The 27,284-nt window shown below is 40.6% G+C and overlaps 1 protein-coding gene across 3 annotated transcripts in view; it reads left to right on the forward strand.

Annotated features, from left to right (window-relative positions):
* The window catches only part of LOC140726249 (probetacellulin-like), a 65,023-nt gene that overhangs the window by 29,344 nt on the left and 8,395 nt on the right, over positions 1-27,284 (forward strand). The window lies entirely within an intron of this gene.

Consider the following 27,284-nt stretch of genomic DNA (forward strand, 5'->3'; position numbering starts at 1 on the left):
GGAGATGGACGATAAACTACTGGTCTCAATTATATCCAAACCACTGAATGACTGTCCCATGGGGATATATCGCATGTTGATAAGGCTGAAGAAGTATGATGTGAAGATGATCTGTACACAGGGAAAAATATACGTTTGCTGCTGGTGTGCTATCTCAAGATGTTGACAAGAAAGAAAAGAGTGACCCAGAAGTTAATACAGATATACAGATAGCTCCTGATAGAAAAGAACAGCATGGTCAGATGAAATAATGAAAGAACTCAAAGATACTATATGGAAAGGATGGTCAACAGCTAAGAATGGCTTTGCAATGTGTAGTTGGGATTATTTGGCATGCAGAGTTGAACTGTCAATAATGAAAGATAAGGTCTTCAAAAAGAACAGGTTTGTGATTCCAGTATTGCTACACAAGCAAGTGCTCCAGAAGATACAGAAAGGCATCTTGATGAGAAAATTGTAAACATAGAGTTCGTGAAGTGATGTACTGGCCAAGAATGAACCAAGACATCAGGCAGCCATTGCTTCATGTGAAATATGCCTTGCTTACAGACCAAAGCAGCAAGAAGAACAACTCGGTGACTGGTGAAGTGCCGCAGGGATCTGTCCTGGGACCCCTGCTATTTGTGATTTTTATAAATGACCTGGATGTAGAGGCGGAAGGATGGGTGAGTAAGTTTGCGGATGACACGAAGATTGGAGGAGTTGTGGATGGAGCTGTAGGTTGTCGAAGGTTACAAGAGGATATAGACAGGCTGCAGAGTTGGACAGAAAAATGGCAGATGGAGTTCAATCTGGACAAGTGTGAAGTGATGCATTTTGGAAGGACAAATCAGAAGACTGAGTACAGGATTAATGGTCATTTACTTAAGAGTGTGGATGAACAAAGGGACCTTGGGGTTCAAATCCATATATCCCTTAAGGTCGCTGTGCAGGTTGATAGGGTAGTTAAGAAGGCCTATGGGATGCTGGGCTTCATAAACAGGGGGATTGAGTTCAAGAGTAGAGAAGTCATGTTGCAACTCTACAAATCTCTGGTGAGACCACACTTAGAGTATTATGTTCAATTCTGGTCACCTCATTATAGGAAGGATGTGGAAGCAATGGAGAGGGTGCAGAGGAGATTTACCAGGGTGTTGCCTGGTTTGGAGAACAAGTCATATGAAGCAAGGTTAGCAGAGCTGGGACTTTTCTCTTTGGAGTGTAGAAGAATGAGAGGGGACTTGATAGAGGTCTATAAGATTATGAGAGGCATAGATAGGGTGGATAGTCAGTACCTGTTTCCCAGGGCACCAATAGCAAACACCAGAGGGCATATGTACAAAATTAAGGGAGGGAAGTTTAAGGGAGACATCAGGGGTAAGTTTTTTTACACAGAGGGTTGTGAGTGCCTGAAATGACTTGCCAGGGATGGTGGTGGAGGCTAAAGCATTAGAGGTATTTAAGAGCCTCTTGGACAAGCACATGGATAAAAAAAAATGGAGGGTTATAGGGTAGTGTGGGTTTAGTACTTTTTTTAAGGATTATATGGGTCGGCACAACATGGAGGGCTGAAGGGCCAGTACTGTGCTGTAGTGTTCTATGGTTGCACCACACCCTGTACCAGAAAGGCCGTACTTCATAGTTGGAGTGGATTTTGTTTGATTGTAATGGGAAGAGTCATATTGTTGTAACAGACTACTTTTCCAATTACCCAGATGTTGCAACAATGCAATCAACATCCAGCAAAGAAGTCACCGCCTTCCTGAAAACTGTGTTTATAAAGCATGGATTTCCATGTGAATTAGTATCAGACAATGGTCCACAATTTTCAAGTTGTGAGTTTGAATTCTTTGCCAATGTTTGGATGTTTCAACAAATAACTTCAAGCCCACATCACCCAAAATCTAATAGCTTAGCAGAGAGTTCAGTCAAGGCAGTGAAGGGCCTCATGAAGAAAGCACAAGATGGATGCTTGAAAGTTCCTGAGTGGATATGGGACTGTAGATGCTTAATATAATTGAAGGTGAAATGTTGAATAGTTTGAAAATGTTGAACAATCTGAGGGGGGAAAAAGAAGAGACCTGCTGTGGAATGTAGATATTAGAATCAGGTTTAATATCACAGGCATATGTCGTGAAATTTGTGAATTTAGTGGTAGCAGTGCAATGCAATACAGGATAATATAGAAAAAAAGGTAAATCTATTACAGTAAGCAATTGCTAAACAGTACATGTGTATATAGGTGTGTGTATATCTGTGTGTGTGTGTGTGTGTGTGTGTATAAATAAATTAAAAATAGTGCAAAAACAGATAATAAAAAAGTGAGGCAGTGTTCATGGGTTCAATGTCCATTTAGGGATCATATGGCAGAGGGAAAGAAGCTTTTCTTGAATTGCTGAGTGTGTGTCTTCAGGCTCCGTACCTCCTTCCTGATGGTAACAATGAGAAGAGGGGGTGTCCTGGTTGATGGAGGTCCTTAATAATTGACACAGCCTTTCTGAGGCAGCGTTCCTTGAATATGTCTTGGGTACTACTGAGGCTAGTACCCAAGATGGAGCAAATTAATTTTACAACTTTCTGTAGCTTCTTTCAATCCTGTGCAGTAGCTCTCCCATACCAGACAACACTAAAGCCTGTCAGAATGCTCTCCACAGTACATCTGTTGAAGTTTGAGTTTTTTTGATGACAAACTAAATCTCCTCAAACTCCTAATGAAGTATAGCCACTGTCTTGCCTTCTTTACAGCTGCATCGATATGTTGGGACCTGATTAAATCCTCAGAGATTTTGACACCCAGGAACTTGAAATTGCTCACCCTATTCACTTCTGATCCCTCTTTGAGGATTGGTTCATGTGCCTTCATTCTACCCTTTCTAAAATCTACAATCAGGTCTTTGGTCTTATTGACGTTGAGTGCAAGATTGTTGCTGCGACATCTCTCGCTCCTGTACACTCTCTCATCTCCATCTGAAATTCTGCCAGCAATGGTTGTATCATCAGCAAATTTACAGATGGCATTTTAGCTATACCTAGCCACACAGACTTGGGAATAGAGAGAGTAGAGCAGTGGGCTAAGTATACATCCCTGAGGTGCACCAGTGTTGATCATCAGTGAGGAGGAGATATTATTACCAATGCACACACACTGTGGTCTTCCAGTTAAGAAGTTGAGGATCCAGTTGCAGAGGGAGGTACAGAGACCTAGGTTCTATAGCTCACACTTCTCTTGGACACTCGTATAATTGTTGCTCTTTTGAGGCAGGTGGGAATTTACGACCATAGCAATAAGAAGTTGAATTGCTCTTGAATACACCCGCCAGTTAGCACAGGTTTTCAGAGTCTTACCAGGTACTCCATTGGGTCCTGTTGCCTTGCTAGGATTCACCCTCCTGATAGATATCCTGACATCCTCAGAGATCACAGGGTCACTGGGTGCAGCAGATTCCTTCACAGTTGTGGTTATATTCTCCCTTACAAAGCAGGCATAGAAAGCATTGAGCTTGTGTAGTAGTGAAGCATCGTCGCCATTCATGATGTTGGGTTTCATTTTGTAGGAAATAATGTCCTGCTACAAATGCTGCCAGAGTTGACGTGCATCTGATGTTGCCTCCAACCTCACTCAGAATTGTTTCTTCAATCTTGAAATAGCCCTCTGCAATCATATCTGGTTTTCTTCTAGAGACCTGAGTCGCCAGACTTAAATGCCACAGGTTTAGACCTCCGTAGACAACAAACCACCTGGTTCATCCATGGCTTTTGGTTTGGGAATGTACAATAAATTTTCATAGGCACACACTCATCCACACAGGTTTTAATGAAGTCGTTAAGAACTGTGACATGCTTATCCAAGTTCAACAATGAATGCCTGAATACAGACCAGTCCACTGATTCAAAGCAGTCCTGTAAGCAGTATAGTCAAGTGATTAAACTTTCCAAAGTGTGGGCGTGGAATAGCATGGTAAGTACTCTTGGTGGTGTAACTGTGGTCCAGTGTGTTGGTTCCTTTGATATTACAAGTGATAATTACTTAATGACATTTTCAAGTTGACCTGGTTAAAATCCCCCAAAATGATGGTGAAGGTGTTAGTGTGTGCTGTTTCGTGCATGTTCTTCACATTGCTCAGATCATCTACAGCCTGTTTGACATTGGCCTGAGGTGGAATGTACACCGCTACCAAAATGATCGCTGAAATCTCCCATGGCAGGTAAAATAGACAATGCTTCATTGCGAGATATTCCAGGTCTGGTGAGCAGAACTGGGACATCACTGACACATTTGTACATCGGGAGGAGTTGATCATGTGGCATACACCTCCACCTCTGCTTTTGAAAGACTTAACAGTCCTATGCCTGATGGTGTGTAGTGAACCTGTCAACCTGAATCACTGCATCTGGTATTGAAGGGGTTAACCAGCATTCCGAGAAGCAGAGCACACATGCTGTCCTAATGTCTCTCTGATACAGCACCCTAGCTCTGAGATCGTCAATGTTTTACCAGAGACTGTACATTTGTCATCAATGAAGTCAGTATTGGGAGTTGAAAACCTTGTTTTTTTTTTCAAACGCACTTGTAGCCCGGAGCGGCAGCCACGTTTCCCATGAAAAGTCCTCCCAGTGAGGATATTGCGACCACAGATGGCATTATTTTTGTTGGTTTTAAGCAGCGACAGATTGTTCAATCACATTAAAACTTTTTTATTTATTGTACAGATGTTGGATGCAGTTATGATTCTTAGCTGCAGCAGGCTGAAATGGGAATATTTAATTGTATCCCATCAAGCTGTGCTGCATTGAATTTGTCCTGAACGTGCCCTGGAGTATCTTTGTTGGAAAGGATTATTGTGCCTTTTAGGTTTATGAGGACATAGAATTGTGTTTGTTTTTCTTTCAAAGGGTGAAGATGTGTTATTATGTGTGTATAATAAAGAACTTCAGATCCTAGTGGGCAATGTAAGGAGTTCACTTGGAACTGGAAACCACAATGTTGACTGGGTTGTGAATGCATACGATTGAGCAGCAGTTCAGTAGTAAAATGTTCTAGTGTAAACCCACACCAAGTTTGTCTTTACTAAGAACAAACAAAAGAGAAAGATGCCGTGCCACATCCTGTTCATAAGCTTCAGAACAAATCCAATCTATCTAACTCTGCCCACAGCAATTCATCTACCTCAGTCATTGATAGTGATAGAATGTGTCATTGACAGTGCTATCAAATGGCACTTGTTCACTAATGTCCAGTTTTGGTTTCACCTGGACCACTCTGACCTTATCACAGCTTGGAAAAGATTTGGCATCTCAAAGTCACCTCTATTCCAGACTTCGTCAGAGATTTAGACGAAAGAGTTGAATTTGAAGTAAAGTGAAAGTCTGAATAACTGCAGATGCAGTAGTGGTCTGTGTGGTGATGGTATTCCCAGAACACCATTAGAAAAGGAGCTCCTGGATCTAAACCCAACGGTGAGAGCAGAGAATGCAGCAAAGGCTGTATTTCCCAGATGGGTTTGATTTGAGATGGATTTGTTCCCTAGAATGCAGTGTTCATGGATTTTGGTAGTTGGAAAGGATATTGATGATCCCACAACCTCCATGTACATCCCCTTCAACCTTCCACTTCCAAAGCAGACCTTCAGCCAGCTCCCTATGCACAAACTGACAGCTGTGCTTCCTACTTTACACCACTGACTGTTCTTCCAAAAATGTCATCTAGTTGAAAAGATTTTCATTTTTCCTAAAAGGGACAAAGATGATGCTATATAAATGCTTGCTGGCCTTGGTACATTGAAGCAAATTGAAACATCTTTTCCATTGTGCCTAGTGCTGTCAACATGTTAAGTAACGTCAGATGGAAGTAGATGGATTTAAGATTGTATTATTGCCTTGGGATTTGGATGCTAATAGCCTTGTTCCCAAGCTTGCAATGTTATTTGAACTCACTACCAAATTGTTGTCATTCCAAGGCTGCTATTAATATTTTAGTTTTAATTACACTATCCTTACTTTGGTTTTGCGGGGTAACTTTCATTATTGATTAGTGACACGTTCTTTCACCTGAACCCTCACCTCCATTCCCTTCTGCTTGACTAAAGGTCATATTCAGGAGATTAATTTTCATTCCCTATTGCTATGGTGATCACTTTAGGTTAATCTGGACAAGCTTGTTGTGGAGCATACCAAAGGAACAGAATTCTTATTGTTTCAAAAGAGTGAAACAAAATAAGTATCCCTGAGGCAAGCTTTGCATCACATCTTAAACACAAGAGATCCTAGAGATGCTGAAAATTCAGCAAAGCTCACAAAACACCAGAGTTATTCAGCAGTTCAGGCAGCATCTGTAAAGGGAAATAAACAGACAGTGTTTCAGGCTGAGACCCTTCATCAGTTCAACTGCATTTTCTGTGGTGCTTTGAACTGCATCTCCTAACCAACACCAATAAGATTTATTTGCTTGTGTGTGACCTGCCACCTTGGTTGGTACCCCAAGCTTTTCACTGCCTCCAGCTGGGATTCCTCCAAGGCATTCCTAACTTCAGGTCATCTGAAGTTCTGCTAGACCAACTTCCCTCCACTTACTGACAAACCCTGGCTCCTGGTTAAAATTCTTAGCAACATACACAAAACGTTGAACAAATTATGCAGGTCAGCCAGCACCTATAGATGGGAATGAATAGTCAGGATCCTTCTTCAGGACAGTCCTGTTGACTGTTTATTTGCCTCCATAGATGCTGCCTGACCTGTTGAATTCCTCCAGTATTTGGAGGTACAGGAGTGTGAAGTCACACATTTTAGGAACAACCTCTTCCTCTCTTGCATCAGATGTCTGAAAGATAATAAACCAACCCATGAGCACTACCTCACTATTTTGCTCTCTTTTTGCACTACTTATTTAGTTTATTTATATTTTATTATTTTTATATATATATATATAGTGGCATGTAAAAGTTTGGGCACCCCGGTCAAAATTTCTGTTACTGTGAATAGTTAAGTGAGTAGAAGATGAACTGATCTACAAAAGTCATAAAGTTAAAGATGAAACATTTTAAGCACGATTAGTGTATAATTTTTGTCTGGTACAATTTTAGAGTGAAAAAAGGGAAAGCAGCACCATGCAAAAGTTTGGGCACCCCAAGAAATTTGAGCTCTCAGATAACTTTTACCTCAGACCTTAATTAGATTGTTAGGGCTATGGCTTGTTCACAGTCATCGTTAGGAAAGGCCAAGTGATGCAAATTTCAGTGCTTTATACATACCCTGACTCCTCAGACCTTGTCCCAACAATCAGCAGCCATGGGCTCCTCTAAGCAGCTGCCTCGCACTCTGAAAATTAAAATAAATGATGCCCATAAAGCAGGAGAAAGCTATAAGAAAATAGCAAAGTGTTTTCAGGTAGCCATTTCCTCAGTTTGTAATGTAATTAAGAAATGGCAATTAACAGGAATGGTGGAGGTCGTGTTGAGGTCTGGAAGACCAAGAAAACTTTCTGAGAGAACTGCTCGTAGGATTGCTAGAAAGGCAAATCAAAACCCCCATTTGACTGCAAAAGACCTTCAGAAAGATTTAGCAGACTCTGGAGCGGTGGTGCACTGTTCTACTGTGCAGTGACACCTGCACAAATATGACCTTCATGGAAGAGTCATCAGAAGAAAACCTTTCCTGCATCCTCACCACAAAATTCAGTGTCAGAAGTTTGCAAAGGAACATCTAAACAAGCCTGATGCATTTTGGAAACAAGTCCTGTGGACTGATGAAGTTAAAATAGAACTTTTTGGCTGCAATAAGCAAAGGTAAGTTTAGAGAAAAAGGTGCAGAATTTCATGAAAAGAACACTTTTCCAACTGTTAAGCACGGGGGTGGATTGATCATGCTCTGGGCTTGTGTTGCAGCCAGTGGCACGGGGAACATTTCACTGCTCGAGGGAAGAATGAATTCAATTAAATACCAGCAAATTCTGGAATTCTGGAAGCAAACATCACACTGTCTGTAAAGAAGCTGAAGTTGAAAAGAGGATGGCTTCTACAACAGGATAATGATCCTAAGCACACCTCAAAATCCACAATGGACTTCCTCAAGAGGCGTAAGCTGAAGGTTTTGCCATGGCCTTCACAGTCTCCCGACCTAAACATCATTGAAAATTTGTGGATAGACCTCAAAAGAGCAGTGCATGCAAGACGGCCCAAGAATCTCACAGAACTAGAAGCCTTTTGCAAGGAAGAATGGGCGAAAATCCCCCAAACAAGAATTGAAAGACTCTTAGCTGACTACAAAAAGCATTTACAAGCTGTGATACCTGCCAAAAGGGGTGATACTAAGTACTGACCATGCAGGGTGCCCAAACTTTTGCTTCAGGCCCTTTTCCTTTTTTGTTATTTTGAAACTGTAAAAAATGGAAATAAAAAAGTAATCTTGCTTAAGATATTAAAGAAATGTGTCATCTTTAACTTTATGCCTTTTGGAAATCAGGTCATCTTTTACTTGCTTAGCTGAATAGCAGAAATTTTGACCAAGGATGCCCGAACTTTTGCATGCCACTGTGTATGTATGTACTGTATGTATGTATATGTACGCATAGTATTTCATGTATTGCACAGAATTGCTGCCACAAAACAGTAAATTTCACAACATGTTAAGGATATTAAACCTGATTTTAACTGCAAACACAAGGAAATCTGCAGATGCTGGAAATTCAAACAACACACACAAAACGCTGCCTGGCCTGCTGTGTTCCACCAGCATTGTGTGTGTGTGTTGTCTGATTTTAACTGATTGCATTTTGTGTGTGGTGCTCAGGATTTCCCATGTCTGCAAATTTTCTTGTGTCTCCAGTTAAAATACTCCTTCCCTCTCCCTACTGACTCTATCAGGTTTACACCCCTCTAAAACCACTGCTCTCCTTTAATTTCTGCCTTTTTTTTTTACATTACTCCGCCATTGACTGCTATCCCTAGGCCCTGAACTCTAGGCCTTTCCCACTTTATCTCCTTGACCTATCCCTGCCTCAAGGCTTTAGATGTCTGCCCTATATTCAGCTCACAGCACAGTAGTAAATGGTGTTTTGCAGCACTATTAAAAAGAGGCCTGTGTTGCCATAAAAATGCTGTATAATTTTAAGTTGTTGAAATCTATTATTGGGAAAGGCATCAAAACCTCAATATATGTTGGGGAGTTACTTATTTAAATTCTCACTGGTGCATTCACTCTTCCCCCGCCCGTCTTTGACCAGGTACTATGGACATGTGGTCGATGTTTAGGGATATCTTGCAGGATGTTAGGGATAAATTTGTCCCGGTGAGGAAGATAAAGAATGGTAGGGTGAAGGAACCATGGGTGACAAGTGAAGTGGAAAATCTAGTCAGGTGGAAGAAGGCAGCATACATGAGGTTTAGGAAGTAAGGATCAGATGGATCTATTGAGGAATATAGGGTAGCAAGAAAGGAGCTTAAGAAGGGGCTGAGAAGAGCAAGAAGGGGGCATGAGAAAGCCTTGGCGAGTAGGGTAAAGGAAAACCCCAAGGCATTCTTCAGTTATGTGAAGAACAAAAGGATGACAGGAGTGAAGGTAGGACTGATTAGAGATAAAAGTGGGAAGATGTGCCTGGAAGCTGTGGAAGTGAGCGAGGTCCTCAATGAATACTTCTCTTCGGTATTCACCACTGAGAGGGAACTTGATGATGGTGAGGACAATATGAGTGAGGTTGATGTTCTGGAGCATGTTGATATTAAGGGAGAGGAGGTGTTGGAGTTGTTAAAATACATTAGGACGGATAAATCCCCGGGGCCTGACGAAATATTCCCCAGGCTGCTCCACGAGGCAAGGGAAGAGATTGCTGAGCCTCTGGCTAGGAACTTTATGTCCTCGTTGTCCACGGGAATGGTACCAGAGGATTGGAGGGAGGCAAATGTTGTCCCCTTGTTCAAAAAAGGTAGTAGGGATAGTCCAGGTAATTATAGACCAGTGAGCCTTACGTCTATGGTGGGAAAGCTGTTGGAAAAGATTCTTAGAGATAGTATCTATAGGCATTTACAGAATCATGGTCTGATCAGGGACAGTCATCATGGCTTTGTGAAGGGCAGATCGTGCCTAACAAGCCTGATAGAGTTCTTTGAGGAGGTGACCAGGCATATAGATGAGGGTAGTGCAGTGGATGTGATCTACATGGATTTTAGTAAGGCATTTGACAAGGTTCCACACGGTAGGCTTATTCAGAAAGTCAGAAGGCATGGGATCCAGGGAAGTTTGGCAAGGTGGATTCAGAATTGGCTTGCCTGCAGAAGGCAGAGGGTCTTGGTGGAGGGAGTATATTCAGATTGGAGGGTTGTAACTAGTGGTATCCCACAAGGATCTGTTCTGGGACCTCTACTTTTTGTGATTTTTATTAACGACCTGGATGTGGGGGTAGAAGGGTGGGTTGGCAAGTTTGCAGATGACACAAAGGTTGGCGGTGTTGTAGATAGTGTAGATGATTGTCGAAGATTGCAGAGAGACATTGATAGGATGCAGAAGTGGGTTGAGAAGTGGCAGATGGAGTTCAACCCAGAGAAGTGTGAGGTGGTACACTTTGGAAGGACAAACTCCAAGGCAGAGTACAAAGTAAATGATATTTGGTAGCGTGGAGGAGCAGAGGGATCTGGGGGTACATGTCCACAGATCCCTGAAAGTTGCCTCACAGGTAGATAGGGTAGTTAAGAAAGCTTGGTTAAGTTAAGTTAGCTTTCATAAGTCGAGGGATAGAGTTTAAGAGACGCGATGTAATGATGCAGCTCTATAAAACTCTGGTTAGGCCACACTGGGAGTACTGTGTCCAGTTCTGGTTGCCTCAGTATAGGAAGAATGTGGAAGCATTGGAAAGGGTACAGAGGAGATTTACCAGGATGCTGCCTGGTTTAGAGAGTATGGATTATGATCAGAGATTAAGGGAGCTAGGGCTTTACTTTTTGGAGAGAAGGAGGATGAGAGGAGACATGATAGAAGTGTACAAGATATTAAGAGGAATAGACAGAGTGGACAGCCAGTGCCTCTTCCCCAGGGCACCACTGCTCAGTACAAGAGGACATGGCTTTAAGGTAAGGGGAGGGAAGTTCAAGGAGGATATTAGAGGAAGGTTTTTCACTCAGAGTGGTTGGTGCGTGGAATGCACTGCCTGAGTCAGTGGTGGAGGCAGATACACTAGTGAAGTTTAAGAGACTACTAGACAGGTTTATGGAGGAATTTAAGGTGGGGGGTTATATGGGAGGCAGGGATTGAGGGTCGGCTCAACACTGTGGGCCAAAGGGCCTGTAATGTGCTGTACTGTTCTATGTTCTATCACTGAGCTTGCACTGCCAATTACTGCAATTCGTGCACATGCATGCTGAGATCTTTTTGTTCCTGTCCCCCTTTAGGATTGTGCTCTCAGGATTATATATTAACTCTGCGGCCAAGTTGTAACAACTCCACCTGTCACCTATTCCAACAGCATATCTATATCTGATCAAAGTCACTCTACATTTCCAAGTGTAAATCATTTCCAGATGAGCTCAATGCCTTCTATGCTCACTTTGAGGAACCTTCACAACCTCCCACAGCCCCTGATGACCCTGTGATTTTAGTCTCTGAGGTTGATGTAAGAGCATCCTTTAGGAAGGTGAACCCACAGAATCATCCAGCTCAGATAGGGTACTTGGCCGAGTACTAAAGACTTGTTCTGAACAACTGGCTGGAGTATTCACTGACATCTTTAATCTCTCGCTTCAGCAGTCTGAGGTACCCACCTGCTTCGAGCTTACTGGTGCCTATGAAGAACGTGGTAGCATGCTTCAATGACTTCTGTTCAGTAGCACTTGCATCCACTGTGATGAATTGCTTTAAGAGGTTGGTGATGAAACATATCAGTTCCTGCCTGAGGAATGACTTGGATCCACTCCAATTTACCAACTGTCACAACAGGTCTGCTATAGATGCCATTTCATTGGCTCTTCACTCAATCCTGGAAAATCTGGACAGCCAAGATGCATGTATTAGGATGCTCTTCGTCAACTATAGTTTGATATTCAATACTATCATCCCCTTAGAGCTAATCAATAAACTTCAAGACCTTGTCCTCAATTCCTCATCATGCAATTGGGTCCTAGTTGCATTCCTCACTTGCAGACCATATTCAGTTTGAACTGGAAAAGCATCTCTGTAATCTCCATCAGCACAGGTACACCACAAAGCTGTGTGCTTAGTCCCCTGCTTTATACTTTATGCTGGGGCTAAATACAGCTCCAGTGCCATATGTTTGCTAGTGTTAGCCGAATCAAAGCTTGTGACGAATCAGCATATAGGAGGGAGAAAGAAAATCTGGCTGAGTGGTGCCACAACAACAATCTTTTTCTCAATGTCAGCATGACTAAGGAGCTGATTACTGTCTTCTGGAGGGGGAAACCAGAGATCCATGAGCCAATCCTTGTTGGGGGAGCAGAAGTGGGGAGAATCATCATCTTTAAATTTCTCAGTGTTATAATTTCAGAGGACCTGTCCTGGGTCTAGCTCATAAATGCCATTATGATGAAAGCCCAGCAACACCTCAACTTCCTTAGAAGTTTGTGAAGGTTCGGCATGACCTCTAAAACTTTGACAAACTTCTATAGATGTGTGGTGGAGAGCATATTGACCAGTTGATTAGTATGGAAGTACCAATGCCCTTAAATAGGAAATCCTACAAAAAGTAGTGGATATGGTCCAGTCATCACAAGTAAAGCCCTCCCCACCATTGAGCACATCTACATGGAGTGCTGTTGCAGGAAAGAGGCATCCATAATCAGGGAACCCTACTATCCAGGCCATGCTCTCTTCATGCCACTGCTATCAGGAAGAAGGCACAGAAGCCTTGGGACTCTCACCACCAAGTTGAGGAACAGATATTATGCCTCAGCCATCAGGCTCTTGAACCAGAGAGGATAACTTCACTCAACATCACTAGCCCCATCACAGAAAAGTTCCCAAAACCTGTGAACTCACTTTCAAGGACTCTTCATCTCATGTTCTGGATATTTATTGTTTACTTGTTTACTTATTTTATAGTTACACAGTTTGTTGTTCTTTTACACATTGGTTATTCGCCCATCCTTTTGTGGTGTGGTATTTCATTGAATCTATTGTATTTCTTCAACTTACTGTGTTTGCCCACAAGAATTAATCTCAGTGTTGTATATGATAACTCTGTACTTTGTATGTACTTGATAATAAATTTACTTTGAACTTTTGAAATCTCCAGTACATTTCCAAGTTTTGGATATCCAGACTGATAAGCCGGTGCGGTACTGGGGGTATGCCACACTGTCAGTTGAACCATTGTTGAGTGACTTATTAAAACCATGCTCTGCCTACACCTTCAGATCCTTGGGACAATGCTGTCTTCTCACACCTACCATTAGGCACAAGGTGTAGAAGCCTGAAATTCACACCACCAAGTTCAAGAACAGCTACATTCCTTCAATTATTTGGTTCTTGAACCAATCGCCAAAACCCTAATCACTTCCTCAGTATATTGTAATGGCACTACAATGAACATTGTATTTTATTCTAATTGTTTTTGTATAACTGTATATAGTTTATGTTTAATTTATGTTCATTCTGTGAATGCTACCTATCTGATGCTATGTGCCTATGATGCTGTTGCAAGTATGTTTTTCATTGCACCTATGCATATGACAGTAAACTCAACTTTGACTTTGAAAGGGATCTCACTAGTACCCCATGTCTAACCTGCCCGCTACATTAGTAACTATGCTTCAAATGTACCTCATTGTCTGTTGAGGCACCCTGGGGTATTGTGAAAGGGTGGTAGAGGGTGCAGAAGGAGTATGGAACTTCATGGAAGAGGGAGCCCATAACCGGTTGTGATGGCTTTCTGCAGTAAACCTGTCATCCCCTGGGAGTATGCTGCTTTTAGGTTGTCATAGCAACAATATACATAGCTGAGCTGTAAACTAATTAATATAACAGCATCGCTTTCATTTACATCCCACTGCTTCTGACTAAACTCTTCCACATCTTTTATAAACACCTCGTCTTCCTATAGTATGTCTGTCACCTCAGATTTCAGACAGTAAATCTAGAAAATCTTGTAATGTAGGAATTATGGCAGGCGGTCTGTGTGTAATGCAGGATCCCCACAGTCAGAAATGTGTTAATAAATAATCTGTCTTTATTAGATAATCGGCCTTGACGGCTGTCATTTCCTTACCCCTCTCAGAAATCATGTGGTGTAAATCTCAGCTCTGCCTGAGAGACCTGAGGGGATATGGGTGAAATATAAAATCAGAAAACACTGGAAACACTCGGAAGGTCAAGTGGCATCTGTGAGAAGAGAAACAGTTTGTCAAAACCCTTGTGGCTGAAGTGTTGTGACAGAATAGTTGTGATGGGACAGAGACCTTTTGAGGATGAAAAAGGCTAGGGAGATGGACAGAAATTTATTTGGATGGCAGAGTGGAGCTTCTCCAGGTTTAGCATTCCCAGGAGAGAAGTGGCTGTGAATTCAACAAGAATATGAAAATCAAAAAAACTTTAAAAGATGCTGAAAATCTAAAACTTCCTGTGTTTTAACTTGAAATGTCAATTGTTTCTCTTCCCACAGATGCAGCCTGACCTGTTATGTGTTTCCAACATTTTCTGTTTTATTTTAGATCTGCAGGCTTTGTTCATTTTCAAGATTTCTGGTATAATGTCTTATCTAAAATATAGTGTTGTAGCAGTGTGCTACACGCAGTGCTGAAATAACGACACGTAGTCGGTGAGCTGCAGTTGCAAAAGAGATTTATTCAAACTTCGCGGACTCGCTTTAAAGCCTTCTTGTTCCCGCCCTCCCCGGACGGGAATGCTGTAGGGGGTGCATATTCACAGTCCCATCCCGCGTGCGGGCTTTTCCCCTTGCTGGTGAAGCTGGCTTGGAGCCCCTCTTTGGGACTGGCCTCAATGCCGGTGCGCGCCACTTTGTGAGCTGGTTCGAGTGCGCTGGGAAGTGGGTCGCCACAGTGTCTTCTTACTTCCATCTCCCTTCCCATTGAAACATAGAAACATAGAAAATAGGTGCAGGAGTAGGCTATTCAGCCCTTCGAGCCTGCACCGCCATTCAGTACGATCATGGTTGATCATCCAAATCAGAACCCTGTACCTGCTTTCTCTCCATACCCCCTGATCCCTTTAGCCACAAGGGCCATATCTAACTTCCTCTTAAATATAGCCAATGAACCAGCCTCAACTGTTTCCTGTGGCAGAGAATTCCACAGATTCACCACTCTCTGTGTGAAGAAGTTTTTCCTCATCTCGGTCCTAAAAGGCTTCCCCTTTATCCTTAAACTGTGACCCCTCGTTCTGGACTTCCCCAACATTGGAAACAATCTTCCTGCATCTAGCCTGTCCAATCCCTTTAGAATTTTATACGTTTCAATAAGATCCCCCCTCAATCTTCTAAATTCCAGTGAGTATAAGCCTAGTCGATCCAGCCTTTCTTCATATGAAAGTCCTGCCATCCCAGGAATCAATCTGGTGAACCTTCTCTGTACTCCCTCTATGGCAAGAATGTCTTTCCTCAGATTAGGGGACCAAAACTGCACACAATATTCTAGGTGCTGTCTCACCAAGGCCTTGTACAACTGCAGTAGAAACTCCCTGCTCCTGTACTCAAATCCTTTTGCTATGAATGCCAACATACCATTTGCCTTTTTCACCGCCTGCTGTACCTGCATGCCCACCTTCAATGACTGGTGTACAATGACACCCAGGTCTCGTTGCATCTCCCCTTTTCCTAATCGGCCACCTTTCAGATAATAATCTGTTTTCCTGTTCTTGCAACCAAAGTAAATAACCTCACATTTATCCATATTAAATTGCATCTGCCATGAATTTGCCCACTTACCTAACCTATCCAAGTCACCCTGCATCCTCTTAGCATCCTCCTCACAGCTAACACCGCCGCCCAGCTTCGTGTCATCCGCAAATTTGGAGGTGCTGCATTTAATTCCCTCGTCTAAATCATTAATATATATTGTAAACAACTGGGGTCCCAGCACTGAGCCTTGCGGTACCCCACTAGTCACTGCCTGCCATTCTGAAAAGGTCTCGTTTACTCCCACTCTTTGCTTCCTGTCTGCCAACCAATTCCCTATCCACATCAATACCATACCCCCAATACCGTGTGCTTTAAGTTTGCACACTAATCTCCTGTGTGGGACCTTGTCAAAAGCCTTTTGAAAATCTAAATATACAACATCCACTGGCTCTCCCCTATCCACTCTACTAGTTACATCTTCAAAAAATTCTATAAGATTCGTCAGACATGATTTTCCTTTCACAAATCCATGCTGACTTTGTCCGATGATTTCACCTCTTTCCAAATGTGCTGTTATCACATCTTTGATAACCGACTCTAGCATTTTCCCCACCACCGATGTCAGACTAACCGGTCTATAATTCCCCGTTTTCTCTCTCCCTCCTTTTTTAAAAAGTGGGGTTACATTAGCCACTCTCCAATCCTCAGGAACTAATCCAGAATCTAAGAAGTTTTGAAAAATTATCACTAATGCATCCACTATTTCTTGGGCTACTTCCTTAAGCACTCTGGGATGCAGACCATCTGGCCCTGGGGATTTATCTGCCTTTAATCCCTTCAATTTACCTAACACCACTTCCCTACTAACATGTATTTCCCTCAGTTCCTCCATCTCACTAGATCCTCGGTCCCTTACTATTTCCGGAAGATTATTTATGTCCTCCTTAGTGAAGACAGAACCAAAGTAGTTATTCAATTGGTCTGCCATGTCTTTGTTCCCTATGATCAATTCACCTGTTTCTGACTGTAAAGGACCTACATTTATCTTGACCAATCTTTTTCTTTTCACGTATCTATAAAAGCTTTTACAGTCAGTTTTTATGTTCCCTGCCAGCTTTCTCTCATAATCTTTTTTCCCTTTACTAATTAAGCCCTTTGTCCTCCTCTGCTGGTCTCTGAATTTCTCCCAGTCCTCAGGTGTGCCGCTTTTTTTTTGCTAATTTATATGTTTCTTCTTTGGACTTGATACTATCCCTAATTTCCCTTGTCAGCCACGGGTGCACTATCTTCCCTGGTTTATTCTTTTGCCAAACTGGGATGAACAATTGTTGTCGTTCATCCATGCAATCTTTAAATGCTTGCCATTGCATATCCACTGTCAACCCTTTAAGTATCATTTGCCAGTCTATCTTAGCTAATTCACGTCTCATACCTTCAAAGTTACCCTTCTTTAAGTTCAGAACCTTTGTTTCTGAATTAACTATGTCACTCTCCATCTTAATGAAGAATTCCATCATATTATGGTCACTCTTACCCAAGGGGCCTTGCACGACAAGATTGCTAACTAACCCTTCCTCATTGCTCAATACCCAATCTAGAATGGCCTGCTCTCTAGTTGGTTCCTCGACATGTTGGTTCCGAAAACCATCCCGCATACATTCCAAGAAATCCTCTTCCTCAGCACCCTTACCAATTTGGTTCACCCAATCTATATGTAGATTGAAGTCATCCATTATAACTACTGTTCCTTTATTGCACGCATTTCTAATTTCCTGTTTAATGCCATCCCCAACCTCACTATTACTGTTAGGTGGCCTGTACACAACTCCCACCAGTATTTTCTGCCCCTTAGTGTTATGCAGCTCTACCCATATCGATTCCACATCCCCCAGGCTAATGTCCTTCCTTTCTATTCCGTTAATCTCCTCTCTAACCAGCAATGCTACCCCACCTCCTTTTCTTTCCTGTCTATCCCTCCTGAGTATTGAATATCCCTGGATGTTGAGCTCCCATCCTTGGTCACCCTGGAGCCATGTCTCTGTGATCCCAACTATATCATATTCATTAATAACTATCTGCACATTCAATTCATCCACCTTGTTACGAATGCTCCTCGCATTGACGCACAAAGCCTTCAGGCTTGTTTTTACAACACTCTTAGCCCTTATACAATTATGTTGAAAACTGGCTCTTTTTGCTTTTTGCCCTGGATTTGCCTGCCTGCCACTTTTACTTTTCACCTTACTACTTTTTGCTTCTACCCTCATTTTACACCCCTCTGTCTCTCTGCACTTGTTCCCATCCCCCTGCCACATTAGTTTAAAGCCTCCTGAACAGCAGTAGCAAACGCTCCCCGTAGGACATTGGTTCCAGTCCAGCCCAGGTGCTGAGAAGAAGATACAAAAGCTTTGGTAAGCATGTAACTCCAGTCTCAAGGACAGATTCTGTCCCATTGTTAGAAGATTATTGATTGGTCCCCTAGTACAATGAGATGGACTCTTTGCCACACAATCTACCTCATTATGGCCTTGTATCATACTGTATATCTGTATTGTACTTCCTCTGTAATGGTTTATTCTGCATTCTGGCACTGTTTTATACTACCTCAATGCATTGTTGTAATGAATTGGTCTGTATAAATGGAATGCAAGACTAAATTGTCACTGATTCTCAGTCCATGTGACTATAATAATTTGTCACCTTGCACAGGACAATGGGCCTTTAGACCACTGAGTGCCCAGATTTCTGCAGTGGGGTTTGAAGCTGCAGTCTTCTAACACATTGGCAAAGGAAAGGGGTATTGTGGGTGATCAGACAGGAGAGTGTGGTTGCGTGAAAGAATGATTCAATTCCGTGGTAAATCTTTTGCTAGTTTATCAAGCAGTACATTCCAGAGGTTTTTTTTAAGAAAAGGAGATAACCTCACAAATTCTCTATCATTTCTCTAAACATTGACTTCTGATTATCCATCCTCCTGCCTCCAGAAACAGTTTCTCCTAATGTATTCCATTAAACCCCACATAATTTTGAGCCTATTAGATCTCATGCCAATTTTGTCACTGGTAAGAAGGACAACCTCACCTTCTGCAGTCTGGTCACATCTCTGGCTCCCCTGTATCCACAGTGTTCTCTGTAACCCTTCTCCATGCCTTTTTCAATAACAACACCCTGCGTAACATGTGGTGCCCAGTTAGAAAAGATTACTGCAACTTCCTGGCATTTCTGTTTGCAATCTTTCAGACAGTCCCTCAACATTTCAGGATAAGGCAGAGCTGTAGTAGAACATTGGTCCCATGATGGAAGTTGTACATCTGTGTTGGAAATGGGGCTGAGGGATTTTGCATCCAGCTGTGGAGGGTGTGACTGAAAATGGGAGGATCATTAAGACTCTCATCTCTAGATAATTTCATTATAAACTTTGTGGACAAACTCTCAGTGGGTGTCCTTGCAGCTGGTATAGTGTGTGAATCCTCTTCTGGAGGTCCCTCTGTACTTGTATTCCTTGTCTCACTAAAGCCTTTTTGAATAACTCTTCAGCTTTGGTTTTGTCCTTGTCAAATTTGTTATTTTGGGTATGGTTAAATAAAAATTGAGAAAGGAAATGTGGGGAGGAAGGGCAGGACAAAGGATGCTGGGGTAGGAGAGGTGACCTAGGTAAGGGCTAGGAGCAAAGGTTTAGATTTACCACAGTGGTCACCATTAATTCCCAAACAAGAAGTCCTACCTGATCACACCAGTGATATTCCATAATCTTTTTAGAAGTTCCACCTAACCTCAGCCTGGCAGTAATACTTAGTAAATGTATTTCTAGGAAAGGCCAGTATTTATTGCCCTAGAGCTCTGTGGTTTGCTGTGCTATTTCCCAGGTGCGTGTGGAGTCACACACACAGGGTAAGGTCAGCAGATATCTTTCCTTCAGTAACATCAGTGAACATCCAACAATCCAATATCCTCACTGACCAGTCACTGCAACCAGATGAGGGGAGAGTTTTCATTTCTGTAACTGTTGCAGTTGTATAAAACTTTGGTTAGGCTGCACATGGAGTGCTGTGGGCAGTTCTGGTCATCTCATTACAGGAAGGATATGGAGGATTTGAGAAGGTGAAGAAGAGATTTACCAACATACTGCCTGGACTAGGCACTATCAGAAGTTGGACAGACTTGTGTTGTTTTCTTTGGAGGCTGAGGGGAGACCTGATAGGTTTATAAAATGATGGGAGGTGTATATAAGGTAGACAGTTAGAATATTTTTCCCAGGGTAGAAATGTGAAGTATTAGAGGACATGCATTTAAGAAAATATGGAAAAGTTTAAAGGAAATGTGTGGTGTAAGTTTTTTTTAAGCACAGAGTCTGGTTTGATGGGCTGCCATGAGTAGTGGTGAGAGCAGATACAAAAGAGGTGTTTAAGAGATTTTCAGACAATACAAGAACATGTAGAGAGCAGTTGCTTTAGATGCAGAAAAAGCATTTGATAGATTGGAATGGGATTTTTTATTTAAGGTATTGGAAAAATATGGATTAGGAGTATCTTTTATAAAATGGATTAAAACCTTAAATACTAATCCCAAAGCTAAAGTAGTGACAAATGGTCAAATTTCAACACCATTTCAGTTAACAAGGTCAACTAGGCAAGGTTGTCCATTATCACCTGCTTTATTTGTGTTGGCGATAGAGCCATTAGCTGAATTGATTAGAATGGACCCAGATATTAAGGGTTTCAGAGTTAATCAGGAAGAATACAAGATTAACTTATTTGCTGATGATGTTCTGCTTTATCTAACAAACCCATTGCACTCGTTGCGTAAATTATCCTATAGATTAGAAGAATATGGGAAAATATCAGGTTATAAAATTGGGATAAAAGTGAAATTTTACCTCTTACTAAAGGAGATTATAATCAATGTCGATTAATAACCCAATTTAGATGGCCGGCAAATGGTATAAAATATTTAGGTATAAATGTTGATAATGACATAAAGAACTTATACAAATTAAATTATTTACCACTATTGAAAAAAATTCAAGAAGATCTTGATAAATGGATGGTATTACCAATAACATTAGTAGGTAGAGTAAATACCATAAAAATGAATATATTCCCTAGATTACAATACTTATTTCAATCACTACCAATACAATTACCCCAGAAGTTTTTTCAAGAGCTGAATAAATATGTGAGGAAGTTTCTTTGGAAAGGTAAGATGTCAAGAATATCGTTGGAAAAATTGACATGGAAATTTGAGCTCGGAGGGTTACAACTTCCAAATTTTAAGAATTATTATAAAGCAAATCAACTTAGATTTATTGCATGATAAACCGGCATGGATCAGAATAGAATTAGATAAAATAGGAGAAAACATACCAGAAGACTTTATATATAAATGGGAATCTAAATGGATACGGGAAAAGAAAGAATCTCCTATATTAAAACATTTGATTGATTTATGGAGTAAGATAAATGTTGACGATGAGACAAAGAAATCCTTATTAGCAAAGAGATCTTTAATTCAAAATAGACTTATTCCTTTTACAATGGATAATCAACTTTTATATAATTGGTTTCAAAAAGGGATTAGATATATAGGAGATTGTTTTGAAGGAGGTATATTAATGTCATTTGATCAATTAAAGAATAAATATAAAGTATCAAACAACACTCTTTTTTGTTACTTTCAACTAAGAGAAAAGTTAGGTCAAACAATGTTATTACCGAAACCCAATGAAATAGAAACGTTAATTCAAAAAGGAAAGACTAAAAAATTTATCTCTTGTATGTATAATTTGATTCAAAAACAGGCAATTAAACAAGGAGTCCATAAGTCAAGACAAAAATGGGAAAGTGATTTGAATATTAAAATTGAAGAAAAAAATTGGTCAAGACTATGTCTTGAGAGTATGACAAATACAATAAACGTCCGATTAAGATTAGTGCAATACAATTTTTTATATCAACTATATATTACACCACAAAAAATAAATAAATTAAACCCAAATTTATCTGATCAGTGTTTCCGATGTAACCAAGAAATTGGTACTTTTTTACATTCTACTTGGTCTTGTTCTAAAATTCAACCTTTTTGGACAAATTTAAGAGTTTTACTGGAACAAATTATTGGAATACAACTTCCACATAATCCAATATTACTTTTACTAGGTGATATTGAAGGGATAAAACCAATATCCAAATTGAATAAATATCAGAAAGAATTTATAAAAATTGCATTGGCAGTAGCCAAAAAAGCTATTGCAGTTACTTGGAAATCAGATACATATTTAAGTATAGATTGTTGGAAGAAAGAAATTTATGGCTGTATTCCACTTGAAAAAATTACTTATAATTTAAGAGATAAATATGAAACATTTTTGAAAATTTGGCACCCTTATTTACAAAAGACAGGATTAAATATATAGGCGCTCCGAAGATGAAATAATTGGTTACTTGGGGAAAGAAATAAATATATATACTAAAGTTATTACGAACTCCGTGGAGCATGTGGGGATCTTCTAATATCCAGGCATTCCTTTTTTTTTCTTTCATTCTTTCTTTTTTCTTTCAATAGGGATGTTAGGGGGAGGGGTTAAGGGGAGGGGGGATGGGTAACACATATTTTCTTTTTCACACACTTTTATTCTGTAACTATTTGAAAACACAATAAAAAAAAGTTTTTAAAAAAATGCAAACACGAGGAAATCTGCAGATGCTGCCTGGCCTGCTGCCTTCTACCAGCATTTTGTGTGTGTTGCTTCAGGCCCTTTTCCTTTTTTGTTATTTTGAAACTGTAAAAGATGGAAATGAAAAAAGTAATCTTGTTTAAAATATTAAAGAAATGTGTCATCTTTAACTTTAAGCCTTTTGGAAATCAGGTCATCTTTTTACTCGCTTAGCTATTCACAGTAACAGAAACTTTAACAGGGGTGCCCAAACTTTTGCATGCCACTGTATTTGTAAACACAATGCATGGAACGGTGTGTGCATGATACTTTTAAAGCCTTTCTAAAACCTGTCCTGCTATACAGCATTCACCCTGCATAAGAATGCTTGGACAAGATAGAAAACTTTTCAACTTACATTGTGGGTAGTATTTTAATTGACTCGAATTAGGAATTGAAACAACAAATATAGGTAATTTAAAATCAAAAGGCTTGAAAGGGAAATTTTATTATGAAAATCCCTAAGACACACTCAAAAGTATTCAGGAAACAAAATCTTTGTTGTCCATTGTTTTCTAATAGACTGTTGTTCATTCTATTGATAGTTCTTTTTTTAAAAACTTATGCAAGTGTAACACTTTGCAAGGTTTCAATCTAATGCTTTCTCTGTGAAGTTTCACTGCTAATGTAATGGTTTCTCTGTAGCAGCAGTGTTTGGGTTATGACTAGAGATAACAAGTGCTTTGTAATGTATACCATCCAATGAGAGGAGTGTTGTTTCTTTCTTGTGTCTGTGAGAAGGGTTTTGCAGTGGGATGAAAAGAGAAGACATGAGTGGAAAGAGTTGGTAAACAGCAGGACAGAGTGGACTTGGAGTGAAGGTCCGGGAGTCAATGATGCTCGGAGGTCGATGGGGAACAAATGGACGGACAACTGTGAGCTCCAACATGCACATTTACTGTTTCACTAATATGTGCCCTTTTTGTGCTCTTTACTGACCCTATAGTCAGATAAAGAATTATAAAGCTAAATTGTTTGATTGCAAAAAAAAAAAGAACATGTAGAGAATGGAAGATATATGAAGAAATTTAGTTTAGTTTGCAATCATTTGAGAGACAGACATCATGAGTTTATGGATCTGTTCCTGTGTTGTACTGCTCTATGTTCTAAATATTTTCCTGGTATCCCAGGAAACTTTAGTCATTTTTCTTAGGAAACATTGATAATAGGAGAGTTAAATTTAACCCATTTGTCCCTGAACTAATGAAGAGGGAAAAGAGTCCAGGATCCTTGATGCTTGTTAAGTGAACCTAGATTTTAGATATGAAGGTTAAGTTGGGGTAAAATAGGTAATGCTGTAGCACCAGGCCAGGTGAGTGTCGTATCAACACATTATTCAAGTGTAGTTGAGAAAGTGCCCCTGTGACACTTACTGAAGGGTTAGCAATCCCTCTGAAATAGGATAGCAGTCTAATCACTCCTTACTGTCAGGAGAGGGTGCAAGTTATTGGCAAATTGGTTTATTATCGTCATATGTACTGAGGTGCAGTGAAGAACCATGTTTTGTATGCCATCCATACAGGTCATTTCATCACTTCAGTACATTGAGGTAGTACAAGGGAAAAGCAATAATAGAATGGAGAAATACCAAGACAGTGCAGACAGATAACATCAAGAGTTTACCTTTGTCATGCAAGGGATCTATTCAGTAGATCACACTTGGCATACTGTGTAGAGTTCTGATTGTCCAGGTATATAAGGGAATTAATTAAGCTGAGAAAGGGTGCAGAAAAGATTCACAAGGATGTTACCAAGACTGGAGAGTTTAAGTTATAATAGACTTTTTTTCCCTGAAGCAAAGGAGGCTGAGGTATATAAAATTACAAGAGTACTAGATAAGATGAATAGTCTTTCTCCTTGGGTAGGGAATGGTTTGTTGCATTGTTTCTCTCCTTTCAATCCAGACCATATCCTAACAGTTCTTTCAAACACATGTAAAATCCAAGGAAATGAGGGAGAGAATTTGCATATGTCAAGACATGGCAAAGTAATAAAATCATGACTTAATGGAGAAGAGAAACAAGCACTTCAACCCACCATTTTTATGCTGATCTTTTTACTCACCTACACTAATCCCAATTGCCTGCATTCGGGCTATTTCCTTTTACGCCTTGTCTGCTTGAGAATCTGTCCAAGTACCTCTTAAACATAGTGATTGCATCTAATTGCAGCACCTTCTCTGGCAGTAAGTTCCAGATATCAAGCACTTACTAGATTTTAAAAAAGTCTCATTCTTAAGTCCCTTTATTAACTTACTTCTATTTATTCCTTCCATCGGTGCAGGCTGATCTGTTGTGTTTCTCCATCATTTTGTGGGTATTGCTTCATAAATATCCTTTAAACTTGCCTTTTCATCTTGAACCTATTTCCTCTAGAATTTGACCTTTCTGTCTTAAGAAGAGATCTGTCTGTCTACCCTATTGATGCCTTATCGTTTTATAAACTTCTATTTAGTCTCGCGCCCCCCCCCCCCCAGACTTTGTCACTCCAGAGAAAACAACCCAAGTTTATTCATCCTCTTCTTATAGCTTGCATCCTCTAATCCAAGTAACATCCTGGTGAATCTCTCCAGCACCTTCTCTGAAGGCACCACAATCCTTCAGTGATAGGGTGATCCCAACTGCACACATACCACAGTGTTGTATTAAAAAGATTCTGCCTACCCTGATCTGATTCTGGTGATACTATTGATCTAGGTCATGGAGGGGAAATGTGTTAACCATTGACCAGTTTCATTTTGTGTAGTTGAGGCAGAATGGATGGGGTGAAGTCTAGGCACGAGGTTCTGCAGATACTGGGAACCCTGAGTAACACACACATAACACCGAAAGCCTGGTGAGTTCCTCCAGCATTTTGTGAACAGTTAGTCTCTTTGTCACTGGTGATAAGGTCAAAGGCTTGTATTAAATTGGATCTACAATTCAGCTGATAGCTGGGAATTCCTTTTAAATTAACTCATTTACCAGCACTCTAGGCTGGGCTTGTGTCTCACTGCAGGCACCATGGCACAAAATCAACATTGGCACTCTTGGTATTATGCAGAGGAAGTGCAGGTGCAGTGTTTGAGATGAGATGCAGGCCATATTTACTTCTTCCATGTTAAAGATCCCTGGCATCATTTTCGAGCAGGTTGTCCTCCCTATTCCCACACTATGTATTTATACTATAAAATCGGGAAAACAAATTACTGCGTTATTAGCACGTGACCATTCAAAGTTGAAAGAGATGGTATTGAGAACTTTTAGTTCAACATTCAGGATTACACAGAGCCACTGTGGAAGGAGCGGACCACCTTACACACTATGAACCCTATCAAGGCACCTCTTGTTCCATTTGTGGCAGAGCCTATACTTGCTAAATTAGAGTCATTGACCTCCTCAGAACTCACTGAACCAGATTTGCAGCCAAATCATTGGTCTGAGGCATTGCCTCCGGAAGGTTGTTGAGGGGGTTAGTTGTGCTTAACTTTGCTGCTGCATTTCCTAATTGTGACAATGACCACACTTCTGAAAGTATTACATTAGCTGCAAAGTGTTCTGAGACACGTTGAGGTACAAAATAGGGTGGAAATAAAATACGAGACACCCTTTTGAATAATGAGAATAGATGGCATGTTTAAACGGAGTTCTGTTAATTGAGAGGCTGGAATTGACCCAGATTAATTTCCAAATGGAAGAATGTTTTTCTGGTAACTCACTGGAAAATCCCTAACAAGGTGGAGTTTTAAAAAAATTTGGGTGCAGCAATGGTTGAGTTTGCTCTTATAAAATTTTAAGTACCTGAGAGATTTGCCTGTATTTGTCTGAAGGCCAACACTTTTGTCTAATGTTTATTACTAGAAACAAAATAGTTACAAAACCTTTTGATGTGTGATGCAATGTATCTAAAATGTAGTGACATTATAAGAAATTGTGGGTGTGGTAGAAACTAAGGTCATCTGGTGAAAGGCTCCACCTTGTTGGCATTGAGAATGGAACCCCTCCTATTGTCAATCTGTACCTGAGCCAAAAATGTGAACAGCATGAGTTTCCAATGTGAAGGCAATTTTATTTTTCCAGGTGTCCTTTCAATATTAAATAGCACAGCAGAAATTGTTCATCATTCCTTCTGTTGGAATTTTGAGAGGAAACTGGTTACTTAGTGCACATTGAAAAGGGTTGGTTATCTGTATCATTAACTAAGCAGTGGAATTAAATAATCTAAATGATAGGAGAATATAAATTTGGAACTTCAAAAACTGTGCTCAGTTTGAACGTAACAAGATCCCACAGCCATTATCAAAATCTGAGCGAAATCAGCTAAGCTCCAGATGGCAATATTCTCTGACTCTGAGGAACTCACAAGCCTCTCCACCACAACATGGTGCCGATCCTTGGGGAAGTCACTGTTGGAATGGACTAAATGTGCCAAGTGATTATGAGCAGTATGTAAGTGGGCAGATTCTAGTCATGATATATTGATAGCTGATCGTGCAAATGGAGACTACTAGAAGTGACCTCCTGATTTATTATTCTGTACATTAGAATGACTAATTACCTCTTGAAAGGTTTACTCTAATTCAATAATCAGTAAATTGAAATGTGCCTTTAATTCCATTTGCAAAACAGCATTGCTGTGCTGGAGTAACTTGAAGGTCAGGCAACATCTATGGAAGGACTCTTCACCTTGTCCATTTCCCTCCATGAATGTTGCCTGACTCATTGAGTTCCTTCACCTCTTTGTGATGCTTCAGATTCCAGCATCTTCAGTCTCTTGGGTCTCTCTTTAATTTTATTGGAGTAGCTTTCAGGGGTTCCCTCATCT

This window comes from Hemitrygon akajei, chromosome 4, assembly GCF_048418815.1.
Source record: "Hemitrygon akajei chromosome 4, sHemAka1.3, whole genome shotgun sequence".
Taxonomy (NCBI): domain Eukaryota; kingdom Metazoa; phylum Chordata; class Chondrichthyes; order Myliobatiformes; family Dasyatidae; genus Hemitrygon; species Hemitrygon akajei.